This window comes from Neodiprion fabricii, chromosome 5 (assembly GCF_021155785.1).
Source record: "Neodiprion fabricii isolate iyNeoFabr1 chromosome 5, iyNeoFabr1.1, whole genome shotgun sequence".
NCBI lineage: Eukaryota > Metazoa > Arthropoda > Insecta > Hymenoptera > Diprionidae > Neodiprion > Neodiprion fabricii.
The window spans coordinates 741559-753022 of record NC_060243.1 but is presented as its reverse complement, the minus strand read 5'-3'; the positions used below and the strand labels follow the sequence as shown (position 1 = coordinate 753022).

General features: G+C 30.1%; 1 protein-coding gene across 15 annotated transcripts in view; it reads right to left on the bottom strand.

The window, feature by feature from the left end:
- Window positions 1-9967: 9967 nt before the first annotated feature.
- Window positions 9968-11464, bottom strand: part of LOC124182895 (RNA-binding protein Musashi homolog Rbp6) — a 400556-nt gene continuing 399059 nt past the window's right edge. For all 15 annotated transcript variants that reach the window (XR_006870884.1, XR_006870885.1, XM_046570684.1 and 12 more), the window contains one exon: window positions 9968-10775. The gene's annotated coding sequence lies outside the window, so the exon portion shown is untranslated. The remainder of the gene's footprint in view (window positions 10776-11464) is intronic.

Genomic DNA, 11464 nt, shown 5'->3' with positions numbered 1-11464 from the left:
ACAACAACGACAAAAACAATGATAATGAAAATCATGTAATTGTACAGGATAGGCATGATATATATAATAATTTACATAATCAGATACTTTATCGCGAAATTAGACATAAATAATTTTAATATAAATATAGGACCAATTTAACCTTTCAACGAACAGGATGACATACATATTACATATATAATAATAATATGTACGCATCAGTTTCAATGTATCTCGTGTGTGTGTGTGTGTAATGTATGTGTACCCGATCCTTATTTTTTTTTTCATCCAAGCGACAAAGAAAGAAGGAGAGAAAAAAAGAAAAAGGGAAACTTTTCAGCATTGAAAAAAGTATCACAGAGAAGAAGGAAGAAAAATTAAAGAAAACATTCGTCCCCAACTAAATCTCATTCGCCAATAATTTTTCTTATTTTTTTTCCTCGCCACACTACAAGTCTGACTTTGTTATAAATTTACTAAACACGACTGCACGGGTTCTGATCGAATTCTATTAAAAATGAATGATAACCATGATGATGGTATTAACAATAACAATAATAATAATTACGGCGATAATATTGACATGTTGAAAATAGATCAACAGTGAATAACGTGACACGACAGGCTTAAATAGGATAAACAAAAAAAAAAAAGAGAGAAAACGGATACCATTGTTGTTGTTAACGAACGGATGAACGAGTTAACGAATGAACAACGAATGAATGAATGAACGAACGAATGCGAATGTAGGTTGATTATTGACGTATACAGTTATAACACATCACAGTGCATCATGTGAATAATTACAATATTGTTAATACATATAATATAATCATTTACTATATACATGTATTATGCACGATCCATGACTATGGCTATGCATGTATACGTATATGTATATATCACGACGAGTGTATTGTGTAAATACGTGATTCCGTAGTTGAGAATTGTCAACATTTTTCATCGTTGGATATTACGAGTATTGTTGTTTTTTTTTTTTTTTTTTTTTGCAAAATATTCCGGAGGTGTCGAAGCGGCCCCTCTCGATCATGTGAAAATGTCGAGACGCGTGATAAAATACGTGCAAATTGATCGGTTGCCTCGAAAAGAGAGGTAAGAATAAACAAAAAAAAAAAAACAGTACATGTGACAAAAGTTAAAAGTCGTCGTGTATTTTTTCTTCCGTTCGATTTTTTCTCTCTCTCTCTCTCTCTACTTCTTACAAGTCATTTTTTCCTTCGGTCTCGTTTTTGCTCCGATTTTTTAATCATACAAGTAATAGGTTAAATATACACGTTTTCAACAAATTACAGGTTTAATATCATATATATATATATATATATATATATATATATATATATATACGTGCACATGTATTTACAATTGTAAAAATCTTACGCGCCAATCACTGCGTACGCAATCGATCATTATACATGATACAATAATAATTATAAGCAGTGCGCTATATGAATCCTTGTTGTACATATTATTATTATTGTTATTATTATCAATATTTATAATGTTATTGTGGTCATTATTATTATTATTATTATTATTATTACTATTCTTATTACTGTTACACATCCAAAAATGTGTAGCAGTGAATGAAAATATACGAATATTATTTAGGGTGATTACAAGTTGTTATTTATTTGCATACACTGCGAGAGTAGAACTAAAACGTAATCGTAATAATCATCATCATCATCAGCATCAAGAACAGCAACAAAACGACAACAACAACAACGACGACAACGACAACAACAACAACATCAATAATAACAGTAACAACAACGTAAATAACAATTATAACAATAGATTGTGTAACAACGAGAGAAACCTCGACGATTTTCAAAACGCACCTCCGTGAAAATGGATAATAAAAAAAAAAAAAAAAGTTTGAGACGGTCAGTAATGACTATTACTTACAATATTCTATTACCGGATGGTCAACGTTGAGGTAACATCAACTCGTAGAGACTGAAATATACAACGCGTCGTATTTGAAGTTTTTTTAAGTTGTTTGTGGGTATATATAATTAATAGGATAGTTTTGTGATTAAAGAATATTATTCAACGAATTACGATTAATAATTAATAGTAAGTAATAATAATGATAATAATGATAGTAACAATGACAACAGCGTACTTGTTTATTATTGTAAAACACACGCGGAACGGAAATGAACGCGTAAATTTATATATGTATAATAGGTACGTATACAATAATAATAGTAATAATAATATAATGTATTATACATATGTATAAATGTAACATTACGCAGTTAATGTAGAAACCCGAACGCGTCCCGTGATTTCAATAAGGTTTTACATGTTACGGTATCATCGCGATCACGTTGGAAACATCTTAAAATTCGTATATTCAAAAAATTTTCCAAAAATTTCCTATCTAACTACTCAGTGTACAATGCGGCAATAAATTTCGTTCTTCGTCGACTCCCAAGTTCCGATATATTATATTATATAATATACGCTGCCGCCGCTCCGCTTTTCTTTTATACATATATCGCAGGTATTCGCATCGTGCGAATGCAATTTTAATATCGTCGCGACAAACCTCCCGCGATTACATTACAGGTATATCTTTAATAACACCCGCGACTTCTCTCTCTCTCTTTTTACAACAATTTTTCGATATCTCCAAACTTTTTTTTTTCTCTTCGTTATTCTCACTTCCTTCCACTCCTAAATATATTCATAATCCCACCTCTTAATCGCCGATTTTCATCTCTGCTACATCTATTCGCCTCTGCCTGATATAATATATATATATAATACGTACGTTTATAAGCCGTACTACATTATCCGAATTTCCATCACGTTTATCGTACACGTCAAGCAAAAGAAATATTTCCTGCACGCTCTTGTCCTCCGTTTCTGTCACTGTATTTTATACGTATACATGTATGTGTGTCTACGTGTGTGTTTTTTCTTTTTTCTTACCTTTATTGCTTATATTCGGTGAAAAAAAAAAAAAAAAAGAAAAGAAAAAATGTAAAGATAATAGCGATAATAACAATGGACAACAATAATAACATCAATAATAGTAATAATAGCATTAATAATAATAATAACAACAACAATAATAATAATAATAATGATAGAAATGATATCACTCCGCGGGTATAATCAATTTTTCCAATAATTTAGTATCATTTACATATAATGAATGTATACATATACTTTGAATTATTATATTCAACGCGATATCTACACATGTACCACACTTTTTATTTTTATTTTTTTTTGTTTTTTTTTTTTTTTTATACGTACAATTATACCCGTTCAATTTTATTGCCGAAGATTTTCATTGACTCGTTTCGAAATGGTGAAATTTGCGGTTCTGTGTTTTTTATTTTTGTTTATTCATTTATTTTTTTCTATCAAGTTACGTTTTGTATTTTTTCTTTTGTAATTCTTTTGTTTTTTTTTCTCGCTTTTTCGTCTTCGTGAAATGAGAGAGACAAATGTAAGGTATCCCCCCCCCCGCCCCTTGGAAATGAAGAAGAAATAAAGAATAAAAACGACGCGCATTACGCACGTACGTATGATCGGTGTTATCACGATAATTTTTAATTTTCTTTTTATTTTATTATAATTATTGCATGTTGCAGCTCTCGCGGACGAATTAACGCTGGTTTGTCAACCGATTGACGATCATCGATGATTCGGGATCAAAATTTATCAAAGCCTTTACGGGTTCTTATATTATATATATGTATATATATGTGAAAGTAATGTTTTTTAATTGTAAATTAATTTTTTGTTTGCGTAAGTTGCTTTTCTTTTCCTTACGGATCTGTTTATTTTCCACGGTACGTAAATAAATCGATCAATCAATCAATCAGTCAATCAGTCAATCGGCACAGCGCGTGTTTATACTTACGCAACTCGTTACGAGGACTATAAAAAATTATTATACATATATATTGCTTAGAAAACAGAAACATATATATATATATATATATATATATATATATATATATATATATATATATATATATATATATTACGTGTATTATATTGTATAATCAATTATACATACATGTATGTGTATATATTTTATCGATACAACGTAAAGAAGAAAATGTAAATTGGGTAAGTATTCGATTACAAAGGATTTATCATTTCATAACCCGACTGTGATATTATTTATACGCGCCACGTATCTATCGTCCGACAATTAAAGCAGAAGAATCGCGGCGATGTCTGTCGGACTTTTGGAAAAAGAAGTAAAAATAAAAATAAAAAAAAGAAAACAACAACAAACAATTAGAAACAAATGGTACTTGGTGTGCTTCGTGTGTGTATACACATACCTATCTATATATGTATGTATAACAATGTAAAGTTACGCCGCTCTTCATCCTACAGACACTAGAAGCTAGAATAGGTATCTAAACGTGGCTTCTTATTCGTTTTATCTAGCTTTGCGTGCAATGTTACTTAACGTTTGTTCATTCCCCCCTTGCCGCTATCACCTTGCTTGCATTCTCAGTTATCTTCGCCTTTTCGCAATTCGTCTCGCCTTCTCCGCGTTCGAAAAATTCATATCCTCGTCCCACAATCATGCGGATGTAAATTTTCGACTTTCTTTTCATCTCTCCTTACTTCTCACACGTATGCATACGGTAATACAGTGTATATAGCACGATTTAACGAACGCGATATAATATAATTACACGTATTCATTTATCATTTATCATTTATCATTTATCACTATCATTATCCTCATCATTGTTGTTGTTGTTGTTGTTGTTGTTTTTGTTCTTGTTATAATTATTACGATCATTATTATTATTATTGTTATTATTGTTATTGTTATTGTTATTATTAATGTTGTTGTTGTTGTTGTTGTTGTTAATCATTATTATTTATAAGTTTACGTATATATATTTATAGTATATTATTATAGTAATATATAAGTATAGTAATATGTTTGTTTGTTTTTTTTTTTTGCACCCTCCTTTCACATCTTATTCTTTATCGTTCAACTTTTTTTTTTCGATTTTTTTTTTGTTTCGTTTTTTTGTTTTTTTTTGCATTTTCTTTTAATTATTCATATGATAATAATAATATTGTATCGTACGTGTATTTTATGTCTATTGTATATGTTTATACGCATATATCGGCTATAATATATACATATGTGTGTAATTTTAGTATTAATGTCATTATTATCATTATCATTATTATTATTATTATTCTTATCGTTATTACATTATTATTAATAATTATGATTATTGTAATAATTATCATTATTAGTATTATTATTATTATTATTGTTATTATTGTTATCGTTATTGTTATTATTACCATTGTTTTGTTTTTTTTTTTTTTTTATTAAACTTAATCTCGTCGCTTCTCAAAAGTTCATCTCGCTAAAACATGACGATTATACGAAATGGCGGCGATCTTATTTCATCTGTTTTTCTTTTTTTCTTTTTTCTCCTTCGCGGACAAACGCGCCTCTTCTACGTTATAATAATTGAATTAACGCGACGCAGCGTCTGCAAATTGCAACAAATCGAGGATCATCGCCACGCGATCGTTACTCTGCGCTTGATAATCATGACGTATTATCATTGTCATTGATATTAATGTTATCACTATTTTTATAACTATTAAAAATCACCAACAACAACAACAACAACAACAACAACAATAATAGTAATAATAGTAACAAGTATATCTATGTACATATACATATATGCAGGGGTATACATTTATAGACGTAATATAATATTTATCATTCTCATTTCTTAACCTTACTTTGTCGTACATATGTATAATATAATCATAATCAATATGGTTTGTTTATACATAATATCATTACGTTAACGCGCGTTGACTGTATATAATATAATATATTTATAATTTGTGTATACATATGTATATATATATACATGAACATACATGCATATATATATATATACACACATGTACATATTACATATTAGGTATTTTATATTCATATTTTGTCTTTTCGTTTTTCATATTATTTATTCTTCTTCTCTTCTCATTTCGTGCGTCTCATTTTAATAATTGATCGTGTATAATAACCGTTGTACATAATGGTTTTTTTTTTTTTATATCGTGTTGGGGTTTTGTTTTGTTTATTTACTTATTTTTTTTTATCGCCGATTCTTCTTCCCTCTGCAATTTCGAGAAGATGGGGGAGTTGTAATATTTTTTGGTAAGGAACGGTGGGGGGGGGGGGGGGGGGGTGGATGGTATATTTATTTTCTTTTTTTTTTCTTTCATCCTTGCTCGCTTTCGACGTTGGAACGCGACGATAAGTAAATAAAAAAGAATTATTACACGTATCGCGAACAACGTGGTTGTCGGTGAAAATAACGCGCGGTGACAAATTAACGAATGAGTCATATTTTACAATTATCTAATAAATAAATTTTTCCGCTCTTGCTAAGTATTCCCCGTAATTTTTCAATATTTTACGCAATTTTGCTTCTGATTTTGAAGAAACAGAAAAGAAAATGAAATAAATAAAAACTACTGTTCGTGGCCGTTTCCTACAGTTCCTCTAATGCTTGTTACGAAAGATTTTTCTTCTTATTTTTGCTTCGTTTCATCCTATTCCCATTTTTTGACACCGTATTTTGTCCATTGTTTCTCGAATGTTGGTAAGAATGCTTTCTTACACACGTTTTTGTTGGAAAATTTCAGCGTTAATGGCTACCATTTTGTTTCGGCACGCAAATACCAGGTTTAACAGTGTTTGTCGTGAAATTTCGAGTTGAAAAAGAAAAAGAAAAAGAAAAAAAAAAAAGAAACGAAGCAACAACGAACGATGGTTTTAGTTTATCGATATATCTCAGGCGGGCATGTGAATTGTAATGGTTATACAAAAAATTAATTTTTTCTCCCCCCTCCAATTGATTTACGATAATACACATGTGTATAATATACATTTATATCGTATTACAATATATTGCTATATGTTGATAAAAATTGACTTCTCGTACTTTTATACATATACATTTATATAAGAATATACATGTATGTATGTATATATATATATGTACGTTTTTACGCATATACACGCATATACACACACACAATGTATTTCCACGAGTTTCATGCGGAAAGTAAGAAAACAAAATGGTAGCGATTTACCAACGCGTATAATATAAGTATAATAATTTGAAATTTACAATAAATTTACCCTGTTTTTGAATACAAGTTTTCAATATAAATATAATACATAAATATAACCGTAATCGCGTTATAATCAATATACGTTCAACATTCGTTCCTGTAATAATCTTGCGTTAAATTTATTTCAACAACTCGACGACGACGATGATGATAATAATAATAATAATAATAATAACAACAATAATAATAATGGTCTTAATAAAAATAATAATCGTAATATAATAATAACGATAACAAAAATAATAACGACGATGTTTACCACAACGTCAACACATGACCGGCCAATTATTTTTCGAGTATGCTTTTTAAGCGTTACGTTAAAACAATTGGCCCAACGATTGGTTTCTTGTCGCTGGGTTTTTGCATTTTCTTTCTGTTTCTTTTTTTTGTTTTATTTTCTTCTTCTTTGCATCTCGGCAAACCTGTCATATACTATATATATAATATAATAATAACCTTACGTGACAAGATTCAGAAGTTATAGATTCAACTGTTGATTATTACTATTATTGTTATTGTTATTTCTTTACTTTTTTTTTTCTTATAATTATTATTACCGTTATTCGTGTAGATATTAAGCAAGGAGAAGTTGTGAAATTGAATAATTTTTTCTTTCCTCGCTTTACATGTGTATACATATATATATATACATATATGTATATATATTATATTAGTACAATTAACAATTACCGCTGGAAATTTGTAATTTTCACTCCGACATCATTTCCAGCCGCTCCGATTCCTCCCCCCCCCCCCCCGCCATCCCGAGTTTTTTCCTTTTTTTATTTACTCTTCTTCCTTATTTACCCACACTCCTCTTCCTACCGTACCTTCCGAATTTAAACCTCGAGAGGATTGTGAACCGCGTGGAGAAAAGAAAAAAAGAGACTCGCAATGAAGAAATTGAAACAGGTGAACACATTTTATATACGCACGTTCGCTTCTCGGTCTCTGTACATATGCATCATATATGTATAATCTTTCATCCGTTATCCCATTACGTTTTCTTATTGTGTTTTTTTTTTTTTTTTTTTTCTTTCTATCATTACAGGACGAACGATTCGCGTTTAAGTATTATTACATAATTCATACAAGGGATGTTAATTCTTATGATACATTTCAATTTATAGTTTACCTCTCCGTTATTGGGTGAATAGGTACACGTATGTATATAATAATAATGATAATAATAATAATAATAATCACAATAATAATAATAATAATAGTAATAATAATAATATAACGGCTTGCAGTTACGTATATGTTTATATGCTCAATTGAGTATGCAATTGTTTTTAAGTTATCGATTACGTTGGTATGTGTTTTTTGTATGTTTTATATTTATTTACCCTACCATCTTCCTTCTCTTATTAAACACGCGCATATCAATCAGCCAATTATTAATACCTCAGATATTTCGTTAAATTTGCAAATTTCTTATCTACACTATCATATACGTATACATAAATATGTATACATGTGTATGTATGTATGTATGTACACAACATGTATATAGATGCATCGTGAACGTATATATGCATGTATATATATATATATATATATATATATGTGTGTGTGTGTGTGTGTGTGTGTATGTATAGATACCTGTATTGTTCTCGTAATATCATTCTCATTTATCGCTGTAATGCGTTGGATGTGGAAAAAAGTGTGTCCTGCAAAGAAAAGAGGGAAAACGACGAAAGGAAACAGAAGACGAGAGAGAACGATGAAATCGTGTAATCGCGGAGGAATAAGAGAACGGAAAGTAATCGTGCAATCGGTAAATTCTTTACCCGGAACGCCGTGATACTTGGATGACGATACGGAGCTGGTCTAGTCATCGTACGTTATCTATGCCGCCTATGCATGCATATATATATATATATACATATTAAGTGGTATTCGTACAGGTTATACTTTTGTAAGGTGTGTTAATCATGTTGGTGTATTTCTTCTCTCTCTTAATCCTCTCTTTGCTCTTAAATGTTAAGAATTATGTACGTCGTCAACTATATATATATATATATATTAAGTATATACATACATATATATATGTATACTCGACCATTATTAATAATAATAATATATTTAGCAATTCAATATAGTAATATTAATTGAATTAATTCAATAATTATATTATATTATATATTTGTAATATCATTATCATTATTATTATTATTATTATTATTGTTGTTATTATTATCATAACTACAACTATTATTATTATTATTATTATTATTATTATTATTATTATTATTATTATTTTTTAATTATTATTATTATTTCATTATTTTATTATTCAATGTCGGAGAACGGGCTGGCACCAATATAATCGCTTCGGCTGTAAATAACGTAGTCACACATGCCCGCGTATGTTTCCGTACACGTGTGCGTACATTTTTTACGAGTGTTCGTATATATATATATGTATATATATATATACATATATATACATATATATACATATATATATGTGTGTGTGTGTGTATCGTGTATCCGGATGACATGGATATATATATATTCGATCGTAATTTGGATCGGTTTTCGTGATTTTTTTTTTTCGCGTTGTTCTTTTTTACCTCCATCTTTCTTTTCCGTTTCCTTTAAATTGGTTCGTATTTTTTTTCTCTTTGTTACGTCCATAATTGGCGTGTCATTTGATCGATCGTTTTCTTTTTTTTTTTTTTTTCTTCTTCCCTTTAGTACTTTGAACCAAGTTCTATCCCCCTCCCCGCCCCCGTCGCTCCTCTTTCGGTGTAGGTGTGTCAACGTATTATTTGCTCATGCCGTATTTGTAGTTTCTTCATACACGTACACGTGTATATATATATATATACATGTATACATATATACATATACAGATATAAGACACGCTGTGTTCATTTTTTGTAATTTTTTTCTCGATATTTTTTTTTCGTTTTCAAGAACCGCATTTTTCGTTTACAATTAGCGTAGTTAGTGTGTATATATATGTATATATATATATGTATATATATTTTCTATTCGGCGAACGGATCTCTTGTTGTTAACATTTTTAATTGCCTTTATTATTCCCAGCAAGCATTTCCCTTTCGTTTAAATTATTTATTTTACCGAATCCTTCTCTCCGTTCCTTCCAACCTTTTTCCCACGTTCACGCGTTAATCCGGCGTTTTTATTTATTTATTTTTTTACTTATTTAAATTTTTTTATTTCTCTCTTTAGCTTGTTCCAATTTCTTTACGCACCCGTCGCCACAATTCGCGCTCATATATATCCTAAAGGCTTTGTGTTATCCACGGTTCATGACTCGAAATTCTCATTAAATACATTAATCGATCGCGTGTTCAAATATATATATATATGTGTGTGTGTGTAACATAATTCAACGTATCGCGCAATCGTCTAGGTGTGTTATTTATATTATATATGTATTTAATTTTTATTACTCATTTTTCTTTTTCTTCTCGTTTCTTTGTTTGCTTGTCTTTATATAATATTTATTAATGCTCTCTTGTGTATGTGATGATATTTTTTATAATAATATACGTTTGTCCCCGTTGTTGTAATCTAGCCGTCAGTCGACCGTGCTGCCGAATTCTGCCCTCTCTTCCATCCTGCGAAATATCAAACAACACGATTAATTATAATTATTTAAATTTATCTCGCGCGCGCGCAACTCGGACGATCAAAATAATTCACCGCAATATGGATTTTACGGGGAAATAATCGACGCCAGGCAAGGTATGCTGCGTTAAAGATTATTTATTGTTAATCGGGAGAGTTCGGACAGTCGGATTCAAGCAAATGCTCCGACACGCGTGATTCGATTTACAAATCAATATACGCGATAAATACTTCAAGTACGACAATACGCTAATGATATCGACTAATCAAAGTTGTCGATTTTGGTCTTAATTCGGTTAATTTTTTTAAATGACAAAAGAAAAATTTTTAAAATCGAGGAAAACAAGAGGTGGAGATAAATGGAAAGAATCGAGGAGGATCAAAGTGACCAAAAATAATCGATTATTTCTTCCCGCTTAATCGAGTATAATCGATTATTATTTATCAGACTCGATTAATCGACCGACTCGATTTTTTTCCCTCGCAAACGGTTTTTGTTTTTTACTCCCACGAACGACGCGATGCAATATCAATCATTATCGTTGTCTCCCTTACCAAGACACCTATTCGATGCAACGAGCGAAATACCTACAAATCAATACTCTCACCTGGAATTGAAGAATATTTCGAACGAAATTGTAAGTCGCGAAATAACTTTTCCGCTGTTAGGACCGCGTAC